The 17,577-nt window shown below is 39.4% G+C and overlaps 1 protein-coding gene across 3 annotated transcripts in view; it reads left to right on the forward strand.

Moving 5' to 3' along the window:
* Nucleotides 1-17,577, forward strand: part of LOC109056929 (inactive rhomboid protein 1) — a 49,080-nt gene that overhangs the window by 2,126 nt on the left and 29,377 nt on the right. Inside the window, exon 2 of one of the 3 annotated variants that reach the window (XM_042719710.1) lies at nt 1,433-1,509. The exons of 1 other annotated variant lie outside the window; for it this stretch is intronic. The gene's annotated coding sequence lies outside the window, so the exon portion shown is untranslated. The remainder of the gene's footprint in view (nt 1-1,432; nt 1,510-17,577) is intronic. One more of the 3 variants, XM_042719709.1, reaches the window with a different exon arrangement.

A 17,577-nucleotide genomic window follows, 5' to 3' on the forward strand; every position in this document is an offset into this window, starting at 1 on the left:
CAAAAAGTACACCTGATTTCACATGGACTATTTTACAGATTTCCCTGCTAAGTTTCTGGACCTTTACAGTTGTATTTGAAGCGCACATGTACTGTATAGTATGAACAGGACAATTTAAAAGTAACATCTGTAAATAAATGTGATTGTCATTTCCAAACACTGAATGTGTGAATGTAGCTTAACTGAATACACAGGTTTCATTTGTGCCCCACAAATATTGAAATATTGAATGCTTTATTTTATTACATTTATCTATAGGTGAATCTCAATCTGCATACTTATGCACTGTTAAGCTGAGTAGTGTGTTCACACTAAAACTTAAAGAAAAGAAAAGTCAAAACTTTTTTGGCACAAACAGAATGCCATAATTTTTGGAAACAGCCTTTTTAGATGATATGAAGGACAACAGGACACGAATACATAAGCAAAGAAGACACTTCAACATATACTTATTTATTTTAACAAGTATGCAGTGACTGTAGACATGGACAAATGTATAGTACAAAGCAGTCGACTCGTTTCTGGCACAAATGGACAGATGCCATTTTCATAAATTTGTTTCAGACAGGCTTTCGAGGCACCATAATGTCATATGTAATGATCTAAACCAGTTTCAGGGAAGCCATTGACACAGCTAAGTGAATATTTAATGACTGCAGTATAAACTGAGATGCATCTCTATGCCATTTTTCAGGTATTTTTTTAAAAAACAGCCTACGTGTTAGCCTTTTAGTGTCGCTTCAGGCCAGGCTTATGTGTTTTGAAGAGGCACTTACTGGCCTGCATCTAAATCAGTACCCCGTGAAACATAATCGGTGATGTTTTGCATGCATATACACAAGGGACAGTCAAGAATACAGCCAATTATTTTATTTGGAGAGTGAGAACTTCTGTTCTGAAGTTTGTGCTGAATGCAGTTGCATGAGGCATCCCTGGCCCATTGCCGCGTCCCGCAATGCTTTCGAAACATTATCTCATTCAGGGGATCATCATTCATGGTGATGTAACAAGCCAGATTAAGCAGGGTCTCGATCGACTGTCGTCATTGTGTGTCGCAGGTGCGCTCCAACTGGGCTCTAGGTCGGCACAGTAGTGGAAGGGACAAAGGGAGGATAGTGCTGGACTAGGTTGATGCCGCAGGTGGCTGTAAGTAATGGAGAAGCGTGATCATGTGTGTATGAGTCACACGGCAGTGTGTGTCTGTCTGACTGTCCGCCTGTCTTGCCAAGAGTGGATCGCTTTCATTACATGTGGTTTTGCTTTCTATCAAGCTTCCCAATTTAAAATACATTTCTGGCAGAGAAACTGTTTATTAAAGTGGGTAATTTCTTTGATGCCAAATTGCAGTCTGGTTGTTGTAATGGCCCGACTGTTTTGGATATAACAACATTGGCTCAACCAGTGGTATGATCAACCTGTTTTATCTGTTCAGTGGAAGACTGGAGTGTTTCGAAGGGACAATTTCACACTGACATCAGCATGACCAGTTAACCTGAAGATTTTCAGTAGGTACTTTTCATCAATCTAAAAGACAATCCTATTCTCATATATGTGCATTATGTATTTTCCAAACAAAACTTTTGTGTGCAATGTACAGTCACCACATTTGGAACTGGAGAAATCCAGTTCAATAATGTCGCCGAAGCTACCTTAAGTACAATTGTAATCTTTGCCCTAACGACAGATCTAAAAAGAAATAAATCTGACATACTGAATATGTCAGAAGAGCATCTTTAGCAAATATTTAGTAAATATTCAGTTAGTAAAAAAAACTGTAGCTGTAAAAAACGTCTCGGGTTACTGAGAAGGGAACGAGACACTGTGTACTCTAGAGCAGTGCTTCCCAAACCTGTCCTGGAGGACCCCCTGCCCTGCACCTTTTGTATGTCTCCCTTATCTAACACACCTGATTCCACCCATCAGCTTGTTAGTAGAGACTGCAAGAACTAAATTGGATGTGTCTGATTAGGGAGATATACAAAAGGTGCAGGGCAGGGGGTCCTCCAGAACAGGTTTGGGAAGCACTGCTCTAGAGGTCATTTTGGGGAACGCTTTTGGTGTGACCGATGTCTAAAGTATACATCTAAACATGACAATGACATTGGCCGGCGACAGCCTATGATGTCATTACCGGCACGAGTATAAAAGGACGCCGGGAGAACACATCATCCGCTTCTTTACCTGAAGCTTAAGTCCAAGTGTGCCGCACTAGTCCCCAAAAGTGAAGCCATTGCGTTTCGATCGCCCCCAGACGGCTGGTTCCAGTATAGGTAATAAACCCCGCCCTCTCCATGTAATCTAATGGGATGTGAGACAAACTAAATAATTAAATTTCACTTTAAAAATTTTGTTTTCAAACATGGTTTATGTCATTTGATGTAGATTTTATCACGCTGATATACATTAGGGTGTTCGTTTTTAAAATAAGTTTGGTTTTAGTTAGTTATGTGATGCTATAAAAACTGGACTGTGACATCATGATTGACAGCTGAGACTGACAGCTTCTCTGAGTGAACTGAGGCACCAACAAACTTTTTCTTGATCTTCAGGAATAGACTGGAGTTGTATTTACCTTATTTTTAACACAAGCCTCGAAAAATCAGCAGACAAAAATTGGACCAGTCAGGCTGGTCAGGGGCGTGTTTGCGATTGATTGTGGAAGTGTGGGCGGAACACGGCTCCACTTCGCTCTCTACTGCGCAGACTCTGTTCCAGAGTTCGCTACTCTGCAGACTCTGGTCCCAAATCAGCACAATATTGCACCCTATTGGGACAATAGAGGCTTCACTTTTCTTCAATGGAAGTGAATGAAGGTGCGTCGTCCATCTTTTTTACAGTCTATGCTTACGTTCAAAGCATGGTGAGGAAACTAGAGAATGCAGTGTTTTCATTATCAGGAAACCACGGTTACATACGTAACCTGAGACGTTCCTTTCCGAGGGAACTTCAACAGCATCCTCTAGGGGTCGCTTTGGGGAACAGTATACCCACACTGCCATGCTGAGGGGAGTGCATGCCAATACTATGGTGAGCACTTAGCACCAACTTCAACCAAGTCAAGGGAGTTGTCCCTAGGATGCTTTGACGGCTGTCAGTGACATCATTCCCTATGGCCACAGGCCTTACCAGTAAGGGGCTGGCTTGAGGAAGCCTGAGCCCAGGGCAAAGCTCAAGGCTTGGAATCGGAATAAAAGCATTCCTTTAAGGGGATACGGCCGAGTATCAGGGCTGACATAAACCAATATCTTGGCCTGTCACCCAGGGTGCAACCTTTTGCTCTTAAAACAAGCTGCCCGAGGATCACAGGATACTCTGGGAACTTAGTAGCAACACCCTGCCTAAAATGTATCAAAAAGGATACACACGAAGAGTGGGGCCCAAGGTAAAAACCGGGGCCTGAGCCAACTCAGAGAAAGGGGACAAGGCTAACATCGCATCACCCTTACCATAAAGTTTTTAAAAAGGTGCACAAAAGGCTTAGCGTGCACACCTACAATGAATATGGATTTTAGAAAAGTGCACAGAGAACTAGCGTGTGCACTTATCATAAATATGGATTTTAGAAATTCTGTTACTAAAAGGTCACAAAGCCATGGCAGGCCAGGGACTGGATGTGAATGAGTAGCAGGGTACTCAGCTTAGTGCCTGTGGACCTGAGGGTAGTGTGTCATATAGAAGAACCCTCTAGCCGAGGAGAGCCTCGCCGACCCGAATAAAACAGTCACGAGAGCAGAGTTCTAGATAATCATGCACACTTCAATTTCTTGGGGAGAGTTTTTGAATTGGGAACAACGTACTCACAGGCACCCTTCAGTGAAAGGGGAGCACCACCACGCCAACCATAGGACAAGCCTAATAGGAAGGCAGAAATGGCCTAACAACCTAATAAGGCTATATTACAGGGCCTCGATACTCAAAAGAGAGGGCAACACAGGCTCTCAGGCAGGAGCGGCATGCTCATAAAAAACCCTCAGGAATGAGGGGAGCACTACCAAGCTCAACCATATAGGTATCGTCAAGGATACGTTAGTAGAATGGGGCCCAGGTAAGGAGTCCAGGGCCTGAGCCAACTCAGAGAAAGGGGACGAGGCCAGCATCGCGTCACCCTTACCATGAAGGATTTTAGAAAAGATGCGCAAGAGGCTTATCGTGCACACCTACCATGAATATGGATTTTAGAGAAGTGCACAGAGAACTAGCATTTGCACTTATCATAAAAATGGATTTTAGACTGAACTCTAAAAGCAGCAGACTCACCAGCTGAGAGGGGAGCTCCGTTAAGTTTCAACCATAAGAGCAGCCCTCCATGGAGGCAGAAGGTATCCTAGCTACCTGACGTGGTTGCTGTACAGAGCTCTAGAAAGCGGAGTGCCTGATTCCCATCAGTGAGAGAGACACTCAGACGCTCAATTGGGAGTAGCATGCTTAAAGATGACCCTCAAGAACGAGGGGAGCACTGCTAGGCTCACCAAGAGCAGTCTATTCAGGGAGCCAGAAAGGGCCTAATAGCTGCTCAATGGAGCTCCATGGAGCGGAGGGCCCGATGGGAGGAGACCTCAGACGCTCAATTGGGAGCATGTGCTCAAAGGTAACCCTCTATGTTGAGGGAAGCTCAATCAATAAAGAGAGCAGCCTAACAGGGAGGCAGAGAGAGGCCTAACAACCTGAGGCTGCTGCTCAATGGGGCTCCAAGAGAGGAGGACCTGATGAGAGGAGGCCTCAGGCGCTCAATCGGGAGCGGCATGCCTAAAGGTAACCCTCCGAGGTGAGGGGAGCACGACTAGGCTCGACCAAATAGGGGCAAATAATCAGGGAGGCAGCAGGCGGCCAAATTACCTGATGTCGTTATCATGGAGTTCAAAGAGCGGAGGGCTCAACCCTTGGCAAAGAGAGAGGAACCCAGCTCAACCAAAGCAATAAATAGCCCAGGGGCAAAGTACCAATCTCTTAAGTAGAGAGAAGCCATAATCTGCCCAGGACTGGCGAGCTCATAAAAACACCTTCCCTCAGTGAGGGGAGCACGGCCATGTCCGGTACATCAGATCCAGCTTAAAAGGGTATCACACATTTCAACAGGGAACAATAGGGTCCCAACATAGAGACAACTGACCAAGGAAGCGACAGGGACAGGCTCAAAATCAATTGCTTTTTGTTTTCAAAAAGGTTCTAAAAATGTCAATAATTATCGATACCAAATGATATGAAACAATATATCATTAATAAATTTTTTAGCTATATCGCCCAGCCCTACTTCAGACACTGGTCATGCCGAAGGCATTTGTTAGAGGTAAAACATGTGGAAACATATGCATCACGTATTTTTTAATACAACTGAGAAAAAGGATTCAAGTGCTTATTTTTTCCTATTGATTGATCTACATCACCCCTTCCAATCCAATCAAAATTTAATGTGGGATTGGGCTCATTCAAATTGCAGTTGCAGTGTTTTCATAAAGGCTATTCATTCTGAGCCATGAGTCCAATTAGTTATTGGTTATTTGGTTGCATGTAAACATAGCTAATGAGAGTTAACCATTTATTGGGAAAGCAGTGATGCAAACATAATAAAATGCATAGAGCTTGGTGACCTCCAGCAATTTATTCACTATCTGCTAATATGGATTTATTGCAGTCTGGCCATCAAACTCAACGGTGTGACTCTTTTTTTTTTGTAAGATGAACATGCATCCGTTTAAGCTCTATGGACAAGACTAAGATAAGATTTTTTTATAACAGTTCCTTGTGAGTCAGAAAGGGCTCATCTGAGGTCTGAATAGCGTCCTGTAGATTTAGCACGAGTTGTGAAGTTACCAAGGCCATCCTTTGTCACCACACACACAAGAAACCTAGCGAACCATTAACCATTTCTGTAGTACACCGATGGTCTTGTGGTTTACTGTAACAGGGGTGGCAAAACAACAACGAGTAAGGTTTGAAGGGAATGGAGTGTGCTGATATTTAATTAAAGCTGCCGTGTTATATAACCCAGTTCTTCCTGTTTTGTGTAAAATGGACACATTACATTGAAAAAAAAATTCAAAGTAACAGTATCGCTTACAAAAAAGACATGTTAACTGACTTGTTTGACAGCTTTTGAAAGAAAAGACTTGGTTGTCACTTAAAGTAGCTTAAAACGGATTAGACGTTTTCCCCACAGCTCTAATGCGTCAAGTTTCATGTTTTCAAAGAAGCAGTATTCAAAGTGTGTCAGAGCTCTTGGGGCGGCCTACAAGCACACCTCCCTTTTTAGTAGTGGACTGAGGGGAAAAAAAACACAAAAGGCATACCTACAATAAAAATGTCTTCAATGTAGCTTGTTAAGTTAAAAAAGAGAAAACTCATCACTTTGTGCACTTAATTTTACATATTAATAACTCACATTTAATTTTTTGGGATGTTCTTTTAGAAACATACAGTCCCTATTTGGGTTCTGGTTCTGGAATAAGTTAATTTAGGCCTACCTTTTTTAATAAATCAAAATTGCAACTCTGCGCCAGAGGATGTATTAATAGTTGCATGACCTCATGTGGTTTCATTTTAGTTGCTGATTTCACTGACTTGTTTAGCTTGTCTTCAAAGTAACGATGAACTCAGCATTTTCATTGGCAGCATTTCCTCAAATTTAATCAGGCACGAACTACTAATATTAATGTTATCTAAAAAATACCTGGTAGTTTGTTATAAATGTGGCAGCACAGAAGGTAAACACAGATAACTATAGTCATTCTGTGAATAAACAATCATAAATTCATGGAGCATTGTAACATGGATAAACAGTAAGGCATGTAGAGGCTGTGCTGTATTTATAAAGGCACTATTAGGCACAAAGCGCAGCTGTGTTTCACACCTTTGTTGTATAGATTAGCACATTTTTTATGTACTTTTAAAGGCAAAAAAAAACCTTTGAATCATAGTCAAATGCATTTGCTGGGTGGAAACATGTTGTGTTCTTTTACATATACTTTGCATATGTTTTGGAGCATAAATCATTTACTTTGAAAAAGTAGCCTAACTTTTGTGTGTCTTGTCAATGTCAGGTATTGTTTGATATGGCTTGATCTGGCAGATTGTGGCATGCTGTTGAACATTATTCCTGTAACTATGACGTAATGCTGCTATGACGTCGGAACTTGTAGCTCTTTAGATCAGTGAGATTCAGTAGAGACACTTTGAAGGCTGCTGTCAGTCCTGTCCTGTGCACCGTTACAGGCATAATTGAGTAACTACGGCTTCTTAGACTCATCGACGTGGCTTTAATGAGCAAAAAGAGTTTCTGAATATGAGGGTGCTGGTGGTGTGAAACAATGTGTGAGCGTGTAATTTTTTGAGAGCTTTGGTAATGCTGTGGGTGTTTCCTCAGGAAGAGCTTTGATCAGTAGCATCTTGCATTGAGGTTTTCCCTCCAATGAGATTACAAATCATTCTCTTAAAAGCTGTTTTTCTTTTACACAGCTGCTTCTATCTATTATTTGCTTGTATAATACACTTTTCCATTGAGTGTTACTGTGTGTTTTTCATATGAAGCACGTGTCTTCCTAAACTTGTTGCTTTGTTCTCATGATCTCTTCACTTTAGAGGCCTGTAGAGAACATCAGGCTGATGGATGGCGTGGCCATATGGGAGCTTCATGGTGGGCCAGTCAACTTGTGGGCTTGATAGCGAAGCCAAATTTAGATGCAAAGTAAATAAACAAAGGAAAAATCTCATCATACAGTGTATGCAGTTTTAGGGGATTTCACCAGTTCTAATGGTGCACTGAAGTAATGTCGAAATGGTTTTATTTACAGGTTGAGCACACATGAATGCAATTAACAATAAGAATACTTTTTTTTAAAGTCACAATGAAACGAAAGTAGAGAAAAATCTTTTTAACCATTTTGTGATGTACATTATTGAAGAAAAGAAAAAAATAGGGTGAAGACCTCCTTTTAGCCATTGGAAATTGATTGGATTTTGTGTTGCACTCAGAATGAATGCAAGCTTGAAGTTGATTGTGGTAGGGCAGGGTTTTAACAGACTAAATGACTGGAGACGTCCTGCGTACGACACCAGAGAGAAGTCTGTCATTTTCACCAGACGATTTAGTTAATGGTGACATTTTGATGAAACATTAAGAGATCAAAATAATTTTTTTAAAAGGAAACATGTTCATCAATGAATCGCTCATAAGAAGATCTATAACATGCATTTACAAAATAGCCATGGCGAATTTTCATTTCATGCGACTTTAAGCTCAGGTATTGCAAGTTTGGGGTTTTTCAATTAAAGAATCATTGTGGAAACAAACTGTTTATTGAGCAAAATGAGAGGAAGATATACAGTAAATGAAAAAGTCAATTTGCCTAACCCTGATCCATACCACATCATATTGTATTTTGTAAGTAGCAACTTCCCAGAAGGACTTAAACACAGCTTATCATGCCCTAGCAGGTAACTCTTTTCAAACAGCTCACGAAATTCCCTCCCCACCACTGTCTGCACATAAATTTTATGGATTTAGTTTTGCTTCCTTTGCAATGTAAAAGTGGCTATTTTAGACATCAAAATACAGTGAAAATCACCACTGACTGCATTATCCAGCAGGCAGCAGTTTATATTGAGTCCATGGCTGTTGTTTTGTCTCATTTGTAGTTATGCCTATGTGCTAATATTATTGCAGTGAGGATGAAGGGCCACTTTTAAATAGGTCTGTCAGCTCGCCTGTCTCTATCTTTAGCATACAGTGTGGCATGAGTCTGAGTAGGCTGCCCACCCTGTTTGTCTACTTGAAGTCATGTGCAGTCTGGACAGAATCAAACTAGTCTAGACTTTAAACCGAAAACCGAGGGTGTGTTTTGTGCTGCTGTGTGACTTGGCCTTCGATGGCCTTTTGGGAGTAGGTGGATACATGATGATGACTAATAATAACTGACAAGAAGATTTGCGTAAGGTCAGTGTGAACGCAATGCACAAGCTTCCATGGTTTGAAAAGGGCTTTATAAATGATTTTACCATTGATTCTACCTGAAAAACCGTGTTCTATTGAACATTGTGTCACCAGATGTGTCGTTCTGGGCGTGCAGCATACCTAGCATGAAACTATGTGGATGCCATCCAGCCAACTCTCCCTTCCATTAGTCATAACTTGGCATGGTTGTGTGCCTGCCAAATTATGTCAACTCTTTTAAATATGCAGGAGTTAGATCAAGCCCAGAAAAAAAGCATGTACCACATGAGGCCTCTTCATTTGGGAGACTAAACAGGAAACAGAGAACAAACGAGCGCTTGCCATGTTGACTGCGAGCATCATGATAAAAACAAAGCAATAATAGAAGCTGTTAGATCGCTGCTCTGGGATGCAGCCCAGATTTGCACACACACTCTTGCACAAGCGTGGCACGCACAACTGCAGACTCATCACAGCCATGTGGAGCGCTGACGAGAGCACTTTCATTCTGTTCTGGTCTTGTCTGTCCACAGCCATGGTAAGCAAGTATGTCACGCTCACACATGCTCCTGCTCTGGTGTGTGTGCAATGTCTGAAGGAAGGAAACTAAGCCTGCCTGCTTGGAATTGTTGTTTTTCCCTGTTTGTAAGAGGCCTGCTGCTCTCCTCCTGTTGTTTTCTTTTTCCTTCTTTCTCTCCCAACCCTGTGCAGTAATTGCGTGTTGTCAACAGCGCTCAAGGTCACTCCCAGCTCTCCAGCGTGAGCGCTCACAAAAGTGGCAGAAATGATTCTGACGTGTGAATGAAAGTGGCCGCTTGCTTAGACCTCTCGACTGTGAAGATTGAAAATGTACAGCCTTGCCAAGCTGCCAACAGCTAGCAAAACTCTATGACTATAACAGAGATCACCGGCTTAATGGGGGCCGCGTAGCTCCTGTAGTATTCTACAAGAAATTGTTATGGTCTGTTGCTCAAGAAAATCACACACTTAGAGCACTCAGTGCGAGCCTTTCAATCGCATTCGAAATGTGCAAATGTGGAAATTATTTGGGTGCAGTGGTGCGAGTGTGTCATTTTTTTTTTTTAGCATCTCACTCCATGAGTGTGTCATTTTTAAAATGGCTCTTTAAAAAGACTCCTGCATTCTGTTCGGTTGCAATCATAAAAACACTTCCTTTGTGTATGCCTCGATGCAAAATTTAATTGTTGGTTGGAAACCTTCCGGAAAAGTCCAGTCAGGTAACTTATGGCTGATACACACTGCCGTTTAGACATCAGAATATGAATATTCATTTGCAAAGCCTTCACCATTTGAGGCAGTTTATGTGCAGTTTGAGGAATATTGTTAGTCGGAATGACTTTAACATCTATTTTCTAAATGCATGTTTTGATCTTATTGTGAAAAATGTATTCATGCATGTTTTATTATGAAATTTTTACCTAGTAATTTTGTTAAAAATAATTTCTCTTTTATACAACAGATGTTTTGTGTGCATAAACTCTGACTCTTTCTTACAATCCACTGCAATTTCTCATTCTGATCTGCTTCCATCCAGGTCCCCACCCTACATTTTAATTTTCAATAATATTTTCACTTGAACGCACTTTAATGCTTTATAATAAACTCCATTATCGTTAACAAACATTGTTATGTGATATACTGCTTAAATCGATGGTTCACCCAAAAATAAAAATGTTGTCATCATTTCCTCACCCTCAATTTGTTCCAAATCAGTTTCTTTCTTCTGTGGATCATAAAAGAAGATATTTTGAAGAATGTTGGTTACCAAACAGTTGCTGGTATCCATTGTCTTAAATAGTATGGAAAAAAATACTGTGAAATTCTATGGATACTAGCAACTGTTTGGTGAATTTTTCAACTTTTTTTTATTATTTAGCAGATGGGTTAGAGTTAGGTTTAGGTTCAGTAGGTGGTTAGCCAGGACTGGTTTGCTGAATAAATCATTTAAACTGTTTTTGTTTACTGGATCATGTGATTCAAGTCTGTGAGGATTTTAAATTTTGTCATCTTATGGCTTCAGAGCACTTGGAATATAGTGCATGAGTTATGAGGTGCTGTTTTCAGAATACTAAAAATTGTGCTTTCTTTTTATTTTCTACCACATTCATCATAAGAGCTCAGAATATTCTTCAGAAATTCTCTTTTTGTGTTCTGAGGAAAGAAAGTCATGTGGGTTTGTAACGACATGAGGAGTGAGAAATATTCCTTTCAACTGTCACTGTGGTAGACAGTGAAACTGTGTCATCAGCCCACATTCTTGTGCCCCGGGTTAGACCGTCTTTCTAAACCACAAGAACCAGATCTGCACCTTCAAGCCCTGCTGCCTACTTCCCAGAGTTTCATTTTCATGATAACGAGCTTCACCTGCGCAGGAGTCATACACACTTATCACTGTTTGCATTTGCAACATGCACATGAAAGGGACGGGCCTTGTGTGATAAGATCACTTCCTTTCCCATGATCTCTGTCATCGGGGGGGGAAGGGATTCGAGCAAGACCAGATGTGCAAACATGTCAGAAAAATACACAAAAATAACCGTGTGTCTCCATTAGCAAATGTTTCCCAACAGTAGTTTATGTAAAGACGTGCACAAAGTTTTTATAGAGTGAAGTACTGGGCAGATGTGGTATTTGCCGCTGAGTTGAGTGCTGCTACACTGAATTCATGTGAGGGCGTGAGGACAAAGTCATACCCAACCCTAACACTTCCCTTTATGATTTTTTTAAACTTGCTTCGACAGGGCACTGGGCTAACACCCTCTGATGATCACACCAAACACAGCCATCTCTGTGTGCTGTTTAAACCTGACTGCATCCTGTTCAACCAGATATTTCAGACGAAGTTTTCCATTTTTAACACAGTGTTGTTTTAGTATTTATTTTTTATTTTTTATTTTTTGTTTCAAATTTTCCGTTTTTATTTTAATTTAGTTTGATTTTTAGTAATTTTTTTTTTTACATTCATATATTTGCATTTATTTTAAAAAATAATAAACCTAAATATATTAGCTACTACTAGGTTTCACACATTTTTTATTTCAGTGTTAATTTTAATTCAGTTTTAGTTTTTGTGAGTGTGAAAAAGTTGTGATGATGGCAGGACGTGATGTAAAGGTGTTTTCCTTCATGTTTACAGAGTGTCAGTGGTGCTAAACATGACACATTGCTTGTATTACTGATAACGAAACTTATTTTGTGTGCTATGTATAGACAGGTGCCACTGTGGCTGGTTAATCACATACAAACAGCGTCACAGCCTTATCAGTGATATATCAAATATGACTCGTGTTTTTCCTGTTAATGTGGCTAATGGAAGCAGAGAAGAGTCCCAGACATGAGTGCGTTTCCTTCTTCCATTTGAATCTCATCAGCTCTTCTGCTCTGCACTTCCTTCCCTGGCTCCTAATATAAGCAGAACTCTGACCTCTGACCTTTGCCTCACTCGAGGCGGATGTGATGTGATGGAATCTTTGCTGTCCTTTGAGGACTATTGTTGGGTTTGTTGTCTTTTTGGAGGCAGATAAGATGAACTCTGAAGTTCAGAGGCTAATATAGTCCAGAGTCTTCTTTGTTTATTTTTAGCACAATGATATAAGCTCAGAAAAATGTAACATGTTTGTTTTTAATATAGTGGATGGATTTATATAATATAATATAAAATGCTAGATTTCATCATAGTGTCTTCAATACATATATATTGGTAGAGTCCTACTTTTTTTTTTTTTATCTGTATTCAGTTAAAAAATTAATTATATTATCTGATGTATTATCTAAGAAATATACCTGATAGTCACATATTAGTTTTATATCACCCTCTAAAAATATAAATAGAAAAACACATGAATATGACATAGAAACATTACCTTTTCTGTTATGTATACAGATATTTCTTTTTAACCCTAAAAAAAAATGTAATGCAATGTGTAAATCACATTTGAAAATTCAGCACAGAAAATTCCTTAATATTAACACAGTACATCGGACTGTATTTTTACAGACATTTCATATCGATTCAGTGTAGTGAGCTACTTTTTGTTAGCACCTTGTAGTGTAGTTATATTTAAAAAAGACGTGATTAGCATTACAGATGACGACAAATGCAATTTTTGGATGAACCTTTCCAAAAAGTTTTTCTTTCCTCGCAATGATAGGCCCATCTGCTGATCTTCTGTTCTGCTTGATGCTCATCAGGCTCATGCCAAGAGCACAATAAGAGCTTCTATGGCCTGATTCAGGCTGATATCATGCTGGAAACTATTTAGATGGGGATCACATGTTTTTGTGCACGCTGTGACTGAGTCCGCTCTTAGCTCGCTTAACAGGAAAATGTCTGACCTCCAGAAGACAATCGGTCACTTGTTTAGCAGGTTGGAGATGCAGCTTGGAGCCTCTCTGTCAGGGAGCTGCTTAAAATACGGGTTGTTTCTCTGTTTGTAAAGCTGCTCTCCTGAGAGGAAACTCAGCACAGCAAGAGTCAGATGGAATGAAAAGAGGTCAAATGTCCTGTCAGAAATGCTGCCACAAACTGAAATGCTGACACTATTGATTCTTTTGACATCTGTGGTGGGAGTTGCCTTCACGTTCATAGGGTTGCAGAAACATTCTGCGTTGATTCATTGTTGTTGTTCAGTCTGTTTGTGTGCATTTAATGTTGAAGTGTGTATTTTTCCATTAAAACATTTTTCTTCTATCCCAATTTAATATGCAAACACAGCTGTAAACCATTCATATGTTGTTTACGCTTTTAATAAACCACAGCGTTTAGGGGAGCTTAACGAATGACATGAATTTGTTTGCACCCACCACTTTTAGTCATAATGAAAATAGTTTTGATTTAGTGACATTGGATTTCTGGTGGGCGTCACTTGAAATGCATAAATGCATGAATTAATCTTTAATGCATTAATCTTTGTGACATTTCGAGTTGCTTAAGTTTATGAGTAATTTTTGCAGCTTAGTATCAATAGATCTTCTTTTTGGACTGAGGAGGAAGTTTTGACAGTTGTAGTATATTTTCATGATACATCAAGCTCTTTTATTGTAAAATATCAAGGAAATTTGGTTACTCAGAATGTGACCCCTTTCAAGTAAAAGCGCACTGCTGTGATTGAGAAATGTTGCTCTCACCTGCTTGTGAATGCAAAACACATGTTCTTCAGTTACGGTCATTTGAATGAGATCTTTTCTCACTGTTTTTCTTCTCTGTATGTCCACTCTAGTTAGTATTGGCTATATGGAAATTAAATTACACTGCTTTTGTTGGTCTGTGTACTTTCATATCAGAGCAGCGCACATATTCAATGTCCTGCATGACATAAAATCGCTGTACTGTTTATGCTGGTGTAAAAAATATTTTAACAATTCATTTGTAACCAGCAATCAGTTTAAAGGAAAGATTCACCCAGAAATGAACATTTGCTGACGATCCACGCATCCTCAGGTCATCCAAGATGAAGATGAGTTAGTTTCCTCATCAGAACCGATTTGGAGAAATTTAGCATTACGTCACTTGCTCACCAATGGATCCTCTGCAGTGAATGGGTGCCGTCAGATTGAGAGTCCAAACAGCTGATAGAAACATCACAATAATACACTAATAATCCACACGACTCCAGTCCATCAGTTAACGTCGTGTGAAGTGAAAAGCTGCTTGTTTATAAGAAACAAATCACTGTTGCTTCTGGCTACAATACCAGTCCTCTATTGCTATTCATAATACTGCTTTTTTTTCCAGTGAAAATGTCATCTCGTCCGAATCAGGAGAGAAATACACACAGATCAAAAATTATTTACAAGCGAAAACATTCCAAAACAGGTCTAAACAAACATGTTGGTAGATTTTGATGTGACAGGAGGACAGGGGATGGACGTTTTCACTTTAGTAAATGGATTTATGAATTTTACCATACATACTGTAGCTAAAATACTATGTAAATTTTCAAATGCATAGTTGAAATATTATTGAATTACATTGAAGTTAAACGCCTAAATGGATTTATTTCTTACAAACCTGCTACCTTCCGCTTGACAAGCCATTAATTGATGGATTAGAGTTGTGTCGATTACTTATGGATTATTGTGATGTTTTATCAGCTGTTTGGACTCCAGATTTCTCCAGATCTTTTCTAATGAAGAAACTAACTTTCCACATCTTGGAGTATATTTTCAGCACATTTTAATTTTGGAGAAACCGATTCCTTTAACCACAATGTCCTCCACAAATGTGTAAAAACACTAGTACGGTGTATCAGACTGCATATTGTAACTGGGTGTCATGTGATTTTGGTCTCACTAGAATAGAAGCCTCCTGCTCTATTCTATTTTCTCCAGACACATGGAACAGGCTGCTGTAGGGAGCACAGGAACTCATGGTGGAGCTCATATACACGCTTCAGACTGTCTGTAGTCAAGTACACCCACTCTATAGTAAAACAACATAGTGTAGACACAAAAATAGAAGCTGACGCTTTTGAAATATCCACCTTGAATCACCTCTCTGTATTTACATACATACTGTAAGTTTGCAATGAATTTTTGAGGATCATAAAGTCAGTAAAATAGAAATGTACTGTATACATAGTTTGTCATTTGATATGAATATGCTTTTTATTTAAATATATAGTGAGGTCCAAAGTCTGATGCAATACTGAAGTTAAAAAAGAGTCATTAATCAAATAGTTAGGTAATTATTTTTAATTATGAATCATTATTAAAAATAAATCAAAATGCTCTTTGGATCATTTTCAAAAACATGATCAGCTCAGCAGAAAAAAGATCAAATACTGACATTCAACTTTTAACTCAAATTGTGATGCTTATAATATCATTTGTAATGTAACACATCAAATCAGGAAAAAATAAATAAATAAAAAAATTCCACTTGTGGTTTTCTGTCTTATGATCTGCTTTGGCGATCACAACTTTAAAGAAATAGCTGAAGACACACCTCTTCTGCGAACACTCATGACCACAAGCAGAGGCACTTCTTGTAATAACTCCTATTGTTAATAAAGGATATATATTGTTCTCTTCCTCTGTATTTCTTCATTTAACTTCTACTTTTGTTTGTGTATGTTAATAAATAAACAGCTTGTGATTTTCTTCAGACACACTGGATAAAAATGTCTGCAAGATGAATGGATATAAATGTTTATCTGCACTTTTCTTTGGTTGACAGCTCTTGCACTTGCAGTGATCCAGACAAGATCTTGTTTTTCCACCGGAGTGAAGAGTTGTCTTGCAGGTTTCAAGAGAAAACTGTTTCTCGGACTCTCTGACCACTCTCTGCTCATGTAGTTTTGGCACCAGAGAGACTTGTTTATAGATGCTCCAAAAAGAAAAAATGGTGGTGAATTATTCAAGGATGTTGCATTTCTAAATAATTGATCAATTCTGATTATTTGGCCCTGCAGTACTTTCAGACCAACTACATAAAAACCAAAACCTTTAACCACAGTTAAAGGGATCGTCCACCAATAAAAGGAAAAGTCTGTCTTTGTTTACTCTCCCTTATGTCCAATCCAAACCTGCAAGACTTTCTTTCCTCCGTGGAACATAAAAGAAGATATTTTCAAGAACATTGGGAGCCAAAAACATTGGAGCAAAAAAAAACAAAAAAAAAAAAACCCAAAGACATTTCAAGTTCAGGTTGGAAAAACATGAGGGTCGTTCTTTCCTAAACCTGTCATGTTTAAATTAGAAAGTTAATTTGTAAATTTATGCAACTTCCAATGGTTCACTGGAGTCTTTTATGTGAAATACTAAAGTGTTGTGACATTTATATGTGGTTTTGAGGTGTAGCTGAGCAGCATGAAGTGTTGAGTGGCACTTATGTAGGGAGTCATGCCTGTTACTGCAGTTTAAGGCCCCTGAGTGATTGTTAAATATATATGAGGCTATTTCTGGAAGGGAGTGTTGAGAACTGTAAGTCTGCACAATACTGTGAGCAGCTAAAGGTCAGTGAACAATATGGTGCGTGAGGCCTCACGTCTTACAAAACCAGGGGAGGTTGTTTCAGCAGTGACTCAGAGCTGGATTCCTCGGCCTCTGGATCATAGTGAGAAACAGCTGATGATACTGAGTAATTTGCTTGTGATAATTAAATCAGTCCTCCACACGGCTTCATGCAGCCAGAGACAGCGCTGCAGCGGACCGTGAGATATAGAGGGAGAATGTGGGTTTTTGAATCCAGATGATTATGCGTTGGATCGACTGCCTGGTATTCAGTGTTTTAGTTTATATTCCCTTTTAAAGTGCACTCTGGTATCAGTTTGAAGAAGGCTAAAGGGATAATTCATCCAAAAATTAAGTTTCTATCATTAATTACTCTCAGTCATGTTCCTTTAAGCCTGTATGACTTTCTTTTCCGTGGAAGTCAGTGGGTGCCGACAGAATGAGAAAAATACAGGAGATACATTATTATGAATTATAGACACATATTTTGGCCAGAAGCAGCTCTTTAAACTTGAACCGCCTTGATGGATTTGTTGTTTTACCAACATGCATCTTTGCACTTCAAGACATTAATAGATGGACTGGATTACTTGTGGATTATTGTGATGTTTTTAACAGCTGTTTGGACTCTCATTCTGATGGCACACATTCACTGCACAGGATCCATTGATGTGTCA

The sequence above is a fragment of the Cyprinus carpio genome, chromosome B3 (assembly GCF_018340385.1).
Source record: "Cyprinus carpio isolate SPL01 chromosome B3, ASM1834038v1, whole genome shotgun sequence".
Lineage (NCBI taxonomy): Eukaryota > Metazoa > Chordata > Actinopteri > Cypriniformes > Cyprinidae > Cyprinus > Cyprinus carpio.